At 38.6% G+C, this 16,621-nt stretch overlaps 1 long non-coding RNA gene across 2 annotated transcripts in view; it reads right to left on the reverse strand.

Moving 5' to 3' along the window:
- The window catches only part of LOC144781492 (uncharacterized), a 61,720-nt gene that overhangs the window by 35,502 nt on the left and 9,597 nt on the right, over positions 1-16,621 (reverse strand). For both annotated transcript variants that reach the window (XR_013600999.1, XR_013600998.1), the window contains one exon: positions 6,198-6,255. This is a non-coding gene — a long non-coding RNA (uncharacterized LOC144781492). The remainder of the gene's footprint in view (positions 1-6,197; positions 6,256-16,621) is intronic.

Raw genomic sequence — 16,621 nt, forward strand, 5'->3', positions numbered from 1 at the left:
CATTTTAATTTGCTTCTTTAAATCTCAGAACATCTTCCACAAAGCCGACTAACAGAAAAGATGAGAAGTTACTGAAGTTTTTCAATAAAACAAATGGATAAGGAATACCCCAAATGTATAGGATATAATCCAGAGTTGGAAGCCCATTACAGATACCACATCATCAACAGATGATAAACACAGTAAATCATGTATACATAGTCAGTGTTGGAGTGGAATCTCTGTTACTGATAAAGAAGGAAGGTCACTGCAAATCGCATATTTTAAACAGGAGAGGATGTGCGCATTCTTCATGGCGAGCTCATATCTGTCATTACTGCATGGATTTTTTTCACACTTATCTTCTCACCTTAGACACTCTTGTATTTAGCGTAGGAACATAGCATGAATCTATGACAGTATGGCATAGGTTGCTACACATCTGTGCATAATTATACACATGAGGGTATTTCTTTACTACTCCTCTGACTTAACCTGTGATAAAGTACTTTAGTAATAGTGACTTTTGAAGAAAACTCTGAACAGGTTTACTGAAGATCCACATGACAGACGCATTTATTGTTCACAGCGTTAAGGCTGTAGGGCGCAATACAACCGCCATGAATAGAGAGGAAAATCAAAGTTGCGTGACGATAGTCCCTTCTTTGTGTTGATTGAGGTAGTAACTATCGGGCGAGTTCCGCACCACGTGATCGGTAGGGCGGACTCGCACCGGTAAACTCATTCAGGACGCCGTTGCTGGAGGCGGCAGGTCAGTGCACGAACAGAGGAATAATAGTTACCTTTGGTAAGGGCGGCAGCTGTACAGCCTTTAACTCACCACGAGTTTTCTTCTTAACATGTAGAATGTTGCTGGGCGACTACTTTTGAGCAGCGTGTGGACCCGTTTTTGAAGGTGGCGGTAAGACATGCTCCGCAGCTAGAGTCAAGCTGTTATTTAAAACACATTGCACGATAGTTGTAATAGGCTCGCACTTATCTGTTGTTTAGGTGTTGGCACAGAAAGGGATATTTTTGCTGGACAAGCCATAGGATTCACGAGAGGCTGTTTACACGAGCGTATGTATTTTTTTACATTGAAGTAGTACTTTTCTACTTAAGGGCAGACATTTGAACACAGTAATTCATTAGGTGAAATTGTCACCAGCATGTTTTTTGATGTCACGGTTAGTAGCTTGCTTCTCACCTTTGAGAATGAAACACTTTAATTCTTCATTAATTCTCATTAATGAGCCGGTCTTATTTTCTATACTTCGCACTTATTGATTGCTTAGCAAGACACGGGTGTGATTTTCTGGTGGCGTGTACTTTGGTCGTTTTCCCTCAGTGTTCACTCCAGAACGTTCTTTTCAGATGAAATTTTGTACATACGAAAAAACTCATTATAGTTTGGTATGTTGTTGTCTTTTAGATCCTGTCGAATCTGCACTTTGAGAGACCAATCACTCAAGGACGATTGAATTTTTGTTTGTATATGATTAATCCCCTGAAGAAGGGTTCTTTATGTAACCCGAAATGCATTGGGATGTTGGTTTTTGTTGTTGAATACCAATTATTGATGAACCGTTAATACCATCTCACAGGAATTGAAAATATGTCTTGTTAATATTTTCATGTGCTTAATGTTTGACATTGATTATGAATGTCCTTTGAAACAAGTGTATATATATTTTTGATGATTACTGCTTATGAGTAAATATGCTATCCTTTGAAAAATAAATTAAAAATTGAAGTCTGAGTATATGTGCTAAAATTCCATTTAAATTACAGAGGCTTATTGCCCAACTGCTGTGCTTCTAGCAGCCCAGGGTCGCCTTGGGCTAGTATTTATATGATTATTACTGCATGGATGCCACACACGCCCTATTTTCATGCCACCCCTTAATGGAAACTCATGGAAGATGAATGCATACTTCAAAAAGAAGTTTAATGTTAAACCAATCATAGAGACAATTGATATAGATGGAAAGTTTAAATATGTCATTTTGGTTATTGCATTGAAAACTATGAGGAACAGTTGCAAACGTACGTATGACTACTCTCTGTCAACCAAAGCACACAGAGGACAGGTGCCACCCATGATTACGTAAGGATAATTTCTCACAGAAACTCAGACCTTTTTTTAGAGTTTGGAGGGTGGACTATTCAACCACAAATATGTTGGATGTTCCATCCCCGATATGACAAGCTCATTCCAATTATCATGTAAGTAGCATGTTGGAAAGTATTATAAACAGTAAGTTGACCATTAGTTCTTTTCTCACTTTCGCCAGGTGATCAGAAAAAGTATGGCAAATATTTTGTCTTTTAAATCTTGCATCATAATAGAGCCATACCTTTAAATTACAGCTTGTTGGAAATATCTGTCTACTTTCATTCGCTACACTTCATGTATGTGGCATGTAGGGAAGTACCATAAAAAATAGCTTGAATATACATTTGTTTCGCAATTTTGCCCTGCGCTCTCAAAAAGTGTGCAGAATATTTTGACTCATAATTCTTGATCCATAATAGATAGAGGCATAAGGGAAGTTTCAGTGCATTGGGGAAAAGGGTCCACTTTCATATGCAAATTATCATAAATGTAGCCTGTTGAGAAGTACCGAAAATGTTAGTTTGACTATATTTTTGCTAAACAATTTTGTCTGTTGCTCGGAAGAAGTAGGCATATGTATTTTGTATCATAATTCATAAACCATTAAAGATAGAAACTTACTTTAAATTGCACACTATTGTATAGATCATCCCTCTTCACTGTACTGATTGGCATTCTAGTGGACTGTACAGAAATAATATATAATGCAAACTAACTGCATACTTTGCAAAATTCCATTTCTGGTCATCTGATTGCCCTATTGAACTTAATGGTGCCGTTACAGAATCAAATTTATATTGCTTATAATTTTTGGACCATATACAATAAAGACAAATTGTGAATTGCTACATATTTGTGGTACTTTGCCACTTATTCGTGGCTATTCTCATGTCTGTGGCTTGTTTGGAAGTGGTTAAAATGTTAGGTTAACTAAATGTTTATTTTCCAATTTCTTCCAGTGATAGGGAGACGTATGCCACATATATTGGCTTATAGTTCTTGAACCATAATAGAAAGAGGCATAGTTTGAAAAGCAGATTGTTAGAAGTATCAATCTGTTTCATGTGCCAATTACCATATATGTATCATATTGGGAATTACCATAAACAGCAGCTTGACTATATGTTTGCGTCCCAATTTTGCCCAGTACTCAGAAAAATTATGCTGAATATTTTGACTTATAATTCTTGATCTATAAGACATAGAGGCTTAATCTAAAGTGCAGTTTGTGAGGCATAGCAATCTACTTTCATATGCCAATGTTTATGTATGCAGCATGTTGGGAAGTACCAAATATGTTAGTTTGACTACATATTTCCTTACCAATTTTGTCATAATTCATGAGCCATAAAGATAGAAACATAATTTAAATTGCCCATTGGTGTACAGACCATCCCTCTTCACCGTGCCAATTGACATTGTAGTGGACTGTACAGAAATAATATAAGATTTAAATTATCTGCATACTTTGCAAAATTCAATTTCTGGCCATCAGGACACCCTATTGAAATTACTCCTGCCATTACATAATCAAAATGATATTGCTTTTAATTCTTGACTATATAAGATAAAGGCAAATTGTAAATTACTGCATATTTGCAGTACTTGGACACTTATTTGTGGCAATTCTCATGTATGTGGCATGTTGGGAAGTAGTTAAAATGTTAGGTTAACTGTAAGTCTGTTTTCCAATTTCTTCTAGAGGTAGGGAGACATATGCCATATATATTGGCTTATAGTTCTGGAACCATAATAGATAGAGGCATAATTGAAAAAGCAGCTTGTTGGGAATATAAATCTGCTTCATGTGCCAATTATCATGTGTACAGCATGTTTGGAAGTGCCATAAACAGTAGCTTGACCATAAGTTTGCTTTCCAATTTCGCTCGGTGAAGGAAAAACTATGATCAATATTTAGACGTATAATTCCTAAACCATAATAGAAAAAGGCATAATTCAAAATGAATCTTAATGGAATTATCAATCTCCTTTCACATGCCAATTATCATGTTTGTAGCATGATGGGAGGTACAATAAACAACACTTTGATTATATGTTTGCTTCCCAGTATTCAAGCTGCTCAGAAAAAGTATGGCAAATATCTTGACTTATAATTCTTAACCCATAACTAGTAGAGGCATAATCTAAAGTGCAGCTTGGTAGGAATAGCAATCTACTTATATAAGCTAATGTTCATGTATGTAGCATGTTGGGAAGCATCAAAAAGTAGGCCATATATTTTGTGTCATAATCCATAAACCATTAACGATAGAAACTTAATTTAAATTGCACACTATTGTACAGATCATCCCACTTTCATGTGCCAATTGACATTCTAGTGGACTGTACAGAAATTATATTAAAAAATGAAATTGACTGCATACATTGCAAAATTCAATTTATGGTCATGCCGCAGAAATGAATGGTGCGACTATGTGATCAAACTGACATTGCTTATAATTATTGAATTGTAAGAGATAAATCGTAAATGACTGCATCTTTGTAGTATTTTTCCACTTATCTATGGCAAGTCTCATGTATGTGGCAAGTAGGAAATAGTTAAATGTAAGGTTACCTCTATGCTCTTTTCCCAGTTGCGTCCAGTGATAGTGAGAAGAATGCCATATATATCGGCTTATAGTTCTTGAAACATAATAGACAGAAGTGTAGTTTTAAAATGCACATTCTTGGGAATACCAATCAGTTTTCATATGCCAACTATCATGCATTTAGCATGTTGGTAAGTACCACAAACAGTACTATGTTTGCTTCCCAATTTCACCAGGAGCTCGAAAAAGTATGCTAAATATTTTGACTTTGATTGTTGCTCCATATTAGATAGAGGCATTATATAAAGTGCAGCCAGCTGGCAATATCAATATATTTTCATATGCCAATTTGCATATGCATATATGTAGCATGTTGGGAAGTACCATAAACAATATGTTTGTTTCCCAATTTTACCCTGTGCTCGGAAAAAGTATGGTGAATATTTTGACGTATTCTTGACACAGAATAGATAAAGGCATATGGTAAGTTGCAGCCTGTTGGGAATAACCCTCCCCTTTCATATTCCGATTTCCATGTATGTAGCATCTTGGAAGTTCCAAAAATGTGCGTTTGACTATATCTTTGCTTACGAATTTTGTCTTTTGCTCAGAAGTAGGCTCTATATTTTGTGCCATGAGTAATGAACCATTAAAGATAGAAATGTAATTTAAGTTGAAAACTATTGTATAGATCATCCAACTTCACTGTCCCAATTGACATTCGACTGTAGTGCTCAGAAATATTCAAACATTTAAATTAACTGCATGTTGCAAAATTCAATTTCTGGTCATCTTGTCGTCCCATAGAAATGAATATTGCCATTACATTTTCAAACTGATATTGCTTACAATTCTTGAACCATATACGATAAAGACAAATTGTAAACCTTTGCATATTTGTAGTATTTTGCCACTTATGTATGGCAATTCCCATGCCTGGGGCATGTTGAGAAGTGATTAAAATGTTAGGTTAACTATATGTTTGTTTTCCATTTTCTTCCAGTGATAGGGAGAAGCATGCAACATATACTGGCTATTAGTCCTTGAATCATATTACATAGAGGCATTATTTAAAAAGCAGCTTGTTGGGGATATCAATCTGCTTCATATGCCAATTACTGTGTGTGTAGCATGTTGGGAATTACCATAAACAGCAGATTGATTATATGTTTACTTTCCAATTTCGCCCAGTGCTCGGAAAAACTATGCCTTATATTTTGACTTATAATTCCTACACCATAATTGAGGCATAATTTACAATGCAAATTCCTGGTGATATAAACCCCCTTTTCATAGGCCAATTATCTTATATGGTGAATGTTGGGATGTTCCTTAAACAGTAGTTTGAATGTATATTTGCTTCCCAATTTCTTGAGCTGCTCGGAAAAAGTATGGCAAATATTTTGACTTATAATTCTTCATCCATAATAGGTAGAGGCATAGTGTAAAGCGCAGTTTGTTAGATATGCCAATCCGGTTTCATTCGCCAATGTTCATGTATGTAGCATTTGAGGAAGCACCAAATATATTAGTTTGACTACATCTTTGCTTACCATTTTTGCTTCTGGTTTAGAAGAAGTGGGCTGAATAAGTTGAGCCATAATTCATGACCTATTAAAGATAGAAATGTAATTTAAATTGCAAACTATTGTACAGATTATCACACTTCACTATACTGAAATTATATAAAATTGAAATTGGCTGCATACATTACAAAATTCAATTTCTGTTCATTCCATAGAAATGTATGGCGACACTAGGTGATCAAATTAATGGTGCTTATAATTCTTGAACCGTAAAAAATAAAGAATATTTTCAAATTTGAGCATATTTGTACTATTCTCCTACTTATATATGGCAATGCTCATGTCGGTGAGATGTTGGAAACTAGTTAAAATGTTAGGTTAACAGTATGGTTGTTTTCAAATTTTGTCCAGTGATGGGGAGACAAATGCCACATATATTGGCTTCTAGTTCTTCAACCATACTAGATAGGGGCATAAAGAGCAGCTTATTGAGGACATCAAACTGCTTTGATATGCCAATTATCATATATTTAACATGTTGGGAAGTACCATAAACAGTAGCCTGACTATATGTTTGTTTCCAGATTTTGACCGGAGCTTGAGAAAAGTACACTGAATAGTTTGACTTATAGTTCTTAAACCATAATAGATAGAGGCATACTTTAAAGTACAAAGTACCATATAAAATATATTGACTATATGTATAGTTCCCAATTTTGCCCAGTGCTCGGAAAAATTATTCTGATTATTTTAACTTATAAATCATGGAGTATAATGTTTGGAATGTCAATTCGCTTTCATATGCCAATTTGCATACATGTAGCAAGTTGGGAAGTACCACAAATGTTTGCCTATATTGTTGCTTCTCAATTTTGTCAGTTGCTCTGAAGAAGTAGGCCGCATATTTTGTGTCATAATTCATGAACTATAAAAGATAGAAACTTAAGATAAATTGCAAAATATTGTGAAGATTCACACTTAAGTGTGCCAATTCACATGCCCAAGGCCTGTACAAAAGATATATAAAAAATCTAGTAGATTACATATAGGGCGAAATTTAATTCATGGTTTTTGGTTGCATGATAGAAAATAATGGAGCATCTAGGCATCCCAGTAAATATTGTTTATAATTAAGTGAGTTTTTGTGCTATTTAGTTAATAATTCATAAGCTGTTCCTTAACATGTGGGCAATGCGTTACTAAAGTAAAAATTGTGAAAATACATTGGTAAACCATATTTTGGTAGACTTTAAAAATCCCTATTGAAATACACATGCATCACCTATGCAGCTTTTTGCTTAGGCCTAAAAGGAAAATGTGCTACAGAAAAGTGAGAATTAAATGAAGAAATGTGTATTTTGTTTATAAAGCCTAAAGTGAAAATGCGTAAAACTAATGTTTTACTTTGTGTTAAAAAAAGAAACATTTACCCATTTTAAAATCCTAATATGTAAAAAATCCCTGCAAAGTGTGCATATAAAAGAGTGAGGTTGTAAAAAAATGTTTACATTTCCAGCTTGAGAATCAATTTAACATTAGGCTAAGATTGATGTCTAACTTGCCCTAATGAAACAACCCAAAAAGTGAAATTTTTCCCAAGCCCAATGTCAAAACCCTGCATCAGTAGGGATGCAAAAGGTTAGGTCTAAAATAGGATCAGCTCTACAAAATTGAGTATAATAGATTTTTTTAATTCTTTTTGTTTCTGTGGCCTAAAGTCCAAAGGCTTCCAACATGACACTTTTTTTAAAAAATCGGATGAATTTAAAATTTTCCGTGAACTTCTTGAAAGTAAAAAAAGTGAGTTTTAGTGTCAAAATAAAAGTGACTGTAAGAGATTTTTTCACCACATTAATTGTTATTTGCTCACAGTACACTTAGGCTTCTGGTCCATATGTTTTGGTGGTGGTCCTAGAAAACATTTCACCTTTTTCAAGTATTGCATCACACGTAATCCTCGTTGGATGAAATGGTGTCCCAATATTTTTCCTGAAAGGGGGGTTCATATGAAAGCGGCAGTTGAATAACATAGATTAGCACAACTTTTTTTAGGCTTGAGGATAGGTCAGGCTGCATCGCAGCAGATTACTTACCGACTCTTGCTGTCCAACAGCAAAAGGGAGGGGAGAGAGGCAGATAACACTGGAGAGTCCCCTTGGCATATACACCACCCAGTTGTGTTGCTGATACTTGGGTCTATTATATCCAAGAGTCTCCAGGCAGACACCACAGCCGTCCAGGGTCAGAGCGCAATCCACCATCAGCCTCAAGAAAGTTATTGGTCTTATCTTTCCACTTGCCTCTGTATAGGGGATTCAGACCACAGATCTCAGAGGTGTGGAGATTAACTGGGAGCCCCTCCTGCTATACAACCCATAATAACATGCTATTTGCCTCACCTGTCGTCCTGGTCTGCACCCTAGCTCTTTCAGTGGTCTGTGCTCCCCTGAGCATGGGCTCTTTTATGTAAAGCTGCTGGGACCACTCAATTGCTGGACTGGTTCCTAGTCTCTCCCCACACTCACCTCCCCACAGTGTTCAGGTCTCCGCTGGCAGGCTACATGGGCCACTCTCCTACAGGTCAGTCCCTGGGCTTGTGCCATGCACATCTTAGTTTTTGCACATACAGTTACTGTTTTCTACAAAAGCTGGGGCACTAGGAGCCCCAGACTGCAGTGTCACCATTGTAGGGGGAGCGCCACGTCACACTCTTGCTTCTCCACTCCAGCACAGGCAATGGCATTGATGTCAGGATTACAGGAGTTTATAGCCAACTGATGGGAGCCTCAGGTAGTACTTCCTAGGCCACTGAACTTGGCCACACCCCATGTTATTATCTCTATTCAGTAAATATATTGAGGCAGGGGACTGCACCACATGGATCCTTGCATGCTTTCGCTATCTTAGAGATTGTGCTTCTATCATGGAGTAATATTCTGGAAATTATTGAATCTGTTAAAGACTAAGAGGCTGTCATTACATGGCAGTTGGGAGATTGTGATGGGGTGCAAATATCTGAACCGCATTGAGCTGCCAGGCACAGGCCCTCAGACCCAGCTGTCCTGTGAAGACCACTGAACTACTGTAACAGAGTAGACTCTCCCAGTCCTCACCTAAGGACTGCTGACCGGCGGATCTAGTCCTGAGAACTTCTTTGCGGGCAGAGGCCTGCTGCATTCCTGCACGGAGCTCTGTCCCATAAGGTAACAACATAGACCTCCCTCAGCAACCCCTTACCCAAAGCTGGGGAGTAGGATAAGCAAGAGCAACGCTCAACAGCCAGATGTGGAGACATGTCAAGAGAAGCACTGTTTTCAGAGTACTTCTCTTTTTTTTTTCTTAGGTTAAGGCATTGATTCTGGAACAATGTGTGTTGTGGGATGAGAAACAGGGTAATCAGAAGCATAGGTGTCTTAGATTTGTTATGGAGGCTTATCTGTCTGACAGGCCTCGGCCTCACGTACAAAATGTGATGTTCCAAGAAATGTAACAATAATGTAACAATAATGAATATACGTGTGTTCTATAAAGTGATGTATATTATTATTGAGGTTTGAAGAGCGTAGCATTTATTTCAAAGTTTGCCGTCCCCGCACTTCAAACCTCCATGACTGAGCTCCATGCTGAGCAGCTACATCCTTGCAGCAGGGGAAGTGGCTCTTATATGGCTTGGATTTATCTTGCTCAGGTCAGATGCTGAAGTACACAGTAAGTTATATATCTAATTATGAAATTAATTGATTTTTTGGGAGCATTTAAAAATTATATTTTCTTAAATGCAGATATGCTTATTTTTTCCAAGTGGCTAGTTTGTGGGGTGGAGGGCAAGAACTCTATCACATTTGGTTCTTATTGAACTTGGTATTTGTTGTAATCTGCAGTATAAAAAAAGGCACTTTGAGATGACAGGCCCAGATCCCCTGTGGTTTGGCGCTGCATTCCTGCTGATAGATTTGTGTTGATTTTCTTGAGGCACAGTGGGAGATGTTTCCCCTCCTTCCCTTGTAGAAATATGTGGATAGTCAGTTGTTAGCAAGATTATAATGCACTCTTCACAATGCTCACTATTCCGAGATGCCGTTTTGCGGTGTGTCCCAGTACATTTTCACAGCACCTTGTAACTTTTCATGCATTTATGAAGAGAAAATGACAGCCACATCTGAGTAGAATGTTGAAAGTGAGCTTTGCCGATGAGGAAGGAACAGATAGGGAGAAATGACCCTTGAATGCTGAGCAAACTATAGATGAAGCTAGAGATAATGAGTTAATGCATATCTTCTTGTTGTTCTGAAGTGTGATGGAAACAGGGATTTTAATAGAATCAAAACAAAGAAGAGCAGGCAGAAGAAATGGATTAGGGTGACTTACTCTTTAAGTACCTCTCTATGCACGATGTATCTTGTAAACTAAGAGAAAGGGGTCATGGCACACCTACCAGTTTCCTCTGCTCAGCATGGGTGGTGCTTGGCGGCAATGGAGGAGATCTACTGGAGTGACTGCAGTGCTTAGAATGCAACAGTTTTAGATTGTTGATGAAGAAGACTTTAAAGGTTTGAAAGGTTTGCTGACGCCTTTTGGGTGGACCTCGATGTATTGGACGTCAAGCAAGCTGATGTGAATGGCAAGTTGGTCAATCCAGGGACATGGGTGAACTGCATTAGGTTTAAGAGGTTGAGGATATGGCCTTTGAAGTGGGCTGATTAAGTGACATTGCATTTATGAGTTATCAGCAAAATACTAAATTAATTGAGTTCCAAATGATTTGCATCAGTGATTCCTGCAGCAGAGGTTACCTTCTACACATTATCTATACACCACTGTGGTCTGCTCAGATTAGAATTCTGCAAATTTCACTTCAAAACATACACAAACATCAAACGTTTGATATTCTCAGAGAAAGAAAAACACAGAACACCCGAAGAGGTAAGCAGATTCACAAAATAATCTCTGCCACTGGTAATTACTCTGTGAGGCTTTCGGTCCATTACCAAAGCACATAGCCCAACAAAAGTGCAACGTGTATGTCCAGATGTGGGCCAGTAGATCCCTGCGACAAAGAAATCAAGATGCATTTCACTGACAAGGCCCAACAAGGTTAACATTCGTCTAGAGTTGCTTGAGTTCCCATTCTTAAGGGCTGTGGCTTAGCGGTTCAGGTTGGACTGTTCGTACTGGAGCAGGAGTTAGGCTGATATGCAAATGGTTCATCGCTTTCTGTAGCCATACAGTGAGAAAAAAAATGATGGCTGGGAATAAGGCTCAGAGTAATCAAGTATTCCACCTATACTTTTTTCCCCAGTGACGTGCCCTTTATTAAAAACAGAAACAGCTGAATGGGATTCTGCTGCTGTTACTGGTATGCCATATATGCAAGGCTTCATTGACAGAACAATTCTCCCCACCTTCCGACCCCCTTTTGGCCTTAAGTCACTGCGCCTACCCACTCCACACCTCATTTTTCCTTTCAGTGGCTGGGATCTAAAGGCTTTCAGCAATTCATGTCACAAGCATCGTCAGTTCTGGGACCTCCCCTGTGTCCACCTCATCTGTTAAACCCTCACTTAAATGCATCCAGTCCAGGCATTTAGGTGAATGATGAAGAGGTTAAAGATTCCTTTCACAAGGGTAGTCCCTGTTAAGGACTGCTAGAGCTGGAGAAGAACCTTGTGACAAAAACCCTGCCCATGAGACACTAACATAAGCCAACCCAATACTTACATCTAAACTTACTGCAGGACCTTACTTATCATTAAAATAGCCACTTCCCACATCCGGGTTGCGTCTTATATACCTGTTAGTGTGGGTAGTCTATCCCGAAGGTAGTGATTTCTCACAACTGGGTTGAGTCTTATAATCCTACTACTGTGGGTAACTAAACCATCCCTAAGGTAATGATTTCTGAAACCTGAGTGGGGGTCTCACACAACTACTATTGTGGATTACTACCCTACCCCATAGGTACTAATTTCTCATACCTTGCTTAACAAGTATGGAATATGATGTGGTCTTACTTTTATCCTATATGGATGACAACCATTTATTGGAGGGATCAACTTGACCTTGCTCCATAGCCTGCCCTAAGACAGTAACAGCGATACTGTAACAGCGCAAGTGAAACACCTGATGATGTGGCAAGCACGCCAGATATAAAAAGCAATGCACTGCACAAGGATCCATTGGTCTGCCTGCACCCACTAGGATAAGGAGCAATCATACCATTTTGCCCTCTACCCCCTCATAGCAATCCAACCAGCTGTCTCCAGAGTGTATCCCTAACATTACGTGCCTCAGTCTCTGCCATATTCCCCTTCTAAACTGCACTCTCCACTTTCTAATCAAACGCCAAGTCCACTTAACCATCCTCATACTCCTTTATTGACTCACACCCCGCTCCATCTGTCTTATTCTTCAAACCGCCTGGCATCCACCTCTTTTGCCAACTGCGGCTTCCACTTCACAGTCCATCCTGCACCACCAGTTTCGCACTTCTCCCAAAAATACTCACCCTACTGCAACAACAACCACAGAAGACATAGGCCACTGCATGCCAATACTAACCTGCACTCTAACGCCACACCGTTTACAGTATTAACTATCCCCTAGCAATTTTCAGAACTTCTTCCACTCCTATCTACCCACAGTCATTCTTAATAGCTACACATCACCCTCTACTCTACCAAGTTTCCTATATAATATCATTACATATCCTCTCCCAAGCTCCACCAAGCAAAATCTTTACTTTACCTTCTGGGTGAACTGGAAGAAGTGGACTTAACAGCATACCTTTACACTGTCACAAGTCTCACAAGAACCCAACAACATGCCTAGTACCACTTACCACCTCACTCAACAAGGACACCAGCAGCAATACAGACAATGGTTGAATGCCCTTCAATCAGCCAAGCTGAAACCGTATGAGTCTCAGCAATCACCTGAGGAAAATGCCTAGGGTTTATTTACAAGAACTTTCTGTGCACTTAGCATAGGAACACTGAGAAATACTGCGAGAGAGTTTAGCAGACTCTTGGGCAGTAAGAATGTCAAACCCCAGACCCAGTATCAGTCCCACAGATCTGGAGGGCCACAAAATCAAGATGGAACACCTGCAAAGCATAAAATAACAGGGTTCTAGCAACCTTCCGGTCCACCCCTATAACAGCTGTCTTATATCCTAATCAATGCTACATCCTTAAGAAAGAACGGAATCCACATAAGTGAAATAATAAACAACTTAAGGTAACTTAAGGTAAGACTTCTCTCCATCATGGACATGGACAGGAGAAGACTCTTCAACAATATAACATGAAGAATAATTAATTATATTTAACAACTGAAAAGAACTTCCCTAAAAAGTGCTGTGGCAGAGGTCTAGCGATAGTGTACAACATTTCTCTCATTGCTACCACAATAAATGATCACCCAACACCAGATAGTGAAAACATACTTCTACACAGCATACCATTGCGAGCATTCACAGCCTCTATCATAATAGACAAACCTAGTCGTTGTATCAGTGGAGATCTCAATATCTGATTGTGTAAACATTACATTCACCAGACAAGAGGCTTCCTAATCAATAACCTTAAAGCGCTTAACTACCACCAACGTGTCAATGGGTCAGCACATGATGCTGAAAATACCCACAAAGCAATATTTACTCAACTTACTGATTGAAACACAGCCTGTCATATGGAGTGACCAATACATAATCTAGGTTATCCTAAACTTTCTGATGGCACCATCACTGCAAATAAAACCTGTGCTTATAAACTACAGAAGGATTTCCCTACAAATATTCCGGAAACAATTCTCACCAACATGTCTGCTGAATCCTCTGATTTTTTGGGGGGATTTTTTTTATATATATATATTTTTGTTATACAGTGTGAATCCAACATTCCACAGGCACATGATAATGTAAGGTATAATAAACACTAGAGTCTCCTTTATCAAATTTAAACCTAAAAGCATTTGGGAATAACACCTTACCCAACATCATCAACCCCCACTCCCCGACCCCCAGGCGACTCACATATCTCCCCCCGGAACGTATTCCAAGGCCCCCAAATGTGAGACCACTTCCTCGGGCATCACCTGGAGACATAAATAGGTATTTCCGTCACCATACACCAGTCCATGTCTTTAGCCCATTCCGCAATACTTGGTGACGTCAGAGCCTTCCACAATCTAGCGATATTTCGTTTTGCCACCATAAAACCCAATGTGAATCAAAAGAAATGGTAACCAGGTATAGATTCTGGCGCATAATTAGATGTAAGGGAAAAGTATTATGAAATGAAATCACCAACTAATGTCTCTTTAAGTTCTTCTTAATAAACAGTCATAAAGTTCATAAAGATAGGAAATCCACTGTAGTATACAAATCCAAATATCCAACTTGAAGAGTAGTCCAAAGTTTTTAATGATCGTTCTTCAAAACAACTTCTTTCGCAGCCAACACGTGTTTCGTCATATGCTATATACATACTTCACATGACTTCATCAGGGCTGCAACCCAGAAAATTGAAATACATGATATCAGTAAATTTCTCATGTAATTAACTCTTTGTTACACCATCACAATAAAGTTTATACATATCGGAGAGACAAAACAAAGTACATCATCACCCTCTGTGTAAATTAGTATATCAGGTCTAGAGTTAAATTAAGTTAGTTAGTCCTCGTACCACACCAGAAATAAAGAGATGAACTGTAGATCTGAAAGTCCAAAGTACCAATCCAAGAAAGTATGTGTATCTATATATATTTAATTTACCTCAAATTAATAATTTCATGTATTTCAATAGAAATGTGATAAATATGTTCAAATCGAAATTAGAGTCTGAAACAAAAGGATACCTAATGTGACCCATATCCTCTCTTTGGCCGTAAGATCAGTGGGGTCCCATACGTTTAACAAAATCTATTTAATATTGCATGGTATTTGTTGCCCCAAAACTTCCCCCATCATTGCCACCACCCCTTCCTAGAATTTCTGAATCGTCTCACATTCCCAAAGTGTATGAATAAAAGTACCCTCCTGCCCGCAACGTCGTGTACAGCCACTATCTTGGGTGTATCCCATACAAACCAATGTGGGACCTGACAGGTCAGTTCTATGGAGGATTTTTAGCTGAACCAGCCGGAGTCTGGAGGAAATGGCGACCTCTCGGTACGAAGCAACTGCGGCTCCCCACTCCTCATCGACCTCGAGAGGAGAGGACTCCGGGAGGTCTGTTCCTTTAGGGAGAGCCGAGAGTAATGCATGCCTGACTTGAAGATACTGGAATTGTTCAGAGCTGGAATCCTTTGATGTTTAACAACCAATACCACCAAAGCCTCAGAGAAACTGTGACATATTAGCTCGGGTCAAAACCTCAAAATGTAATGTACCATGCCAGAAATTAGACTGGCTCACTTCAAATATAAATACACAAAAAAGTAAAATCAGAATGCTAGAATAATAGTGGAGAAAGACACATACCAAAACACAAAACATGACACAGAAACAACACACAATCGACAAAGAGAACAAATAAAATCGCCAAGAGATGTCGAAAGTCTTGAGCCACGCTGGGAAGGACCGGTGCAAGTGCTACTCGCCACTGAGACTGCTGTTAAGTGCATGGGACACAAACATGGCTGTATGCCAGCCACGTTAAGAAAGCTATGTTGCCTTAGTTCTATGATCAATGTGTGAAGCAAGAAATTCCTGATTTGTAAAGTGAACAAATTCCACAGCAAGTATCTTTAAATGATGGTGAGCTGGTTGAAGAAGGAGAAGTAGCGCATCCACTGGTCAACTTCACTCCTGTTGAGCCCAAATTGATACCAATAACTCTATTTGAGCATCCGGATTGTGATTCGCCTAGGTATAAATTGAGACCTAGGACTGTCAAAAGCTATAGACATTGAATGAAAAATCTATCTCTGGGGCGATAGCAACCCATGCCGGTGGTCAAGACTGCCAACGTCTGGACCTGTACAAAAGCTTGCCAGTGAGGTTTTGAAGTAAAGGATTCTGGGAACTCTTGATGTTCTTTAGTAGAATAGATAGGGATTTGTAGGAAGTCTTAGCCATGTTACTTTGCTTTTGGCTGTTAGGTGTAGGTGTATTTGATTTGTTTCTCTTTTTTAAAAGTTAAAAAGAGGCCTGCAGAAACAAGGTTATCTATCCAAGGAAGGAAAGGGTAGTAAAGAGAGTAAAATAATGGTCTGAGCATTAAGATAAATATTAGGAGAAACATCACTCATCAAGAACAGGTATTTTTACATCACACATAAATAATATGAGTAAGACTAGGAGTATTGAACTGAGACCATTTGGGAAATCACCCTCTGATCTGTGTCAGGAGGGGAAGATTCCAGTGTCTGGTAAATACAACAATTTTGGACCAAGAAAGTGAAAATTGTTGTGCTTCTGATAATAATAGTAGGAATGTTAGGGTTGT

This window comes from Lissotriton helveticus, chromosome 9, assembly GCF_964261635.1.
Source record: "Lissotriton helveticus chromosome 9, aLisHel1.1, whole genome shotgun sequence".
NCBI lineage: Eukaryota > Metazoa > Chordata > Amphibia > Caudata > Salamandridae > Lissotriton > Lissotriton helveticus.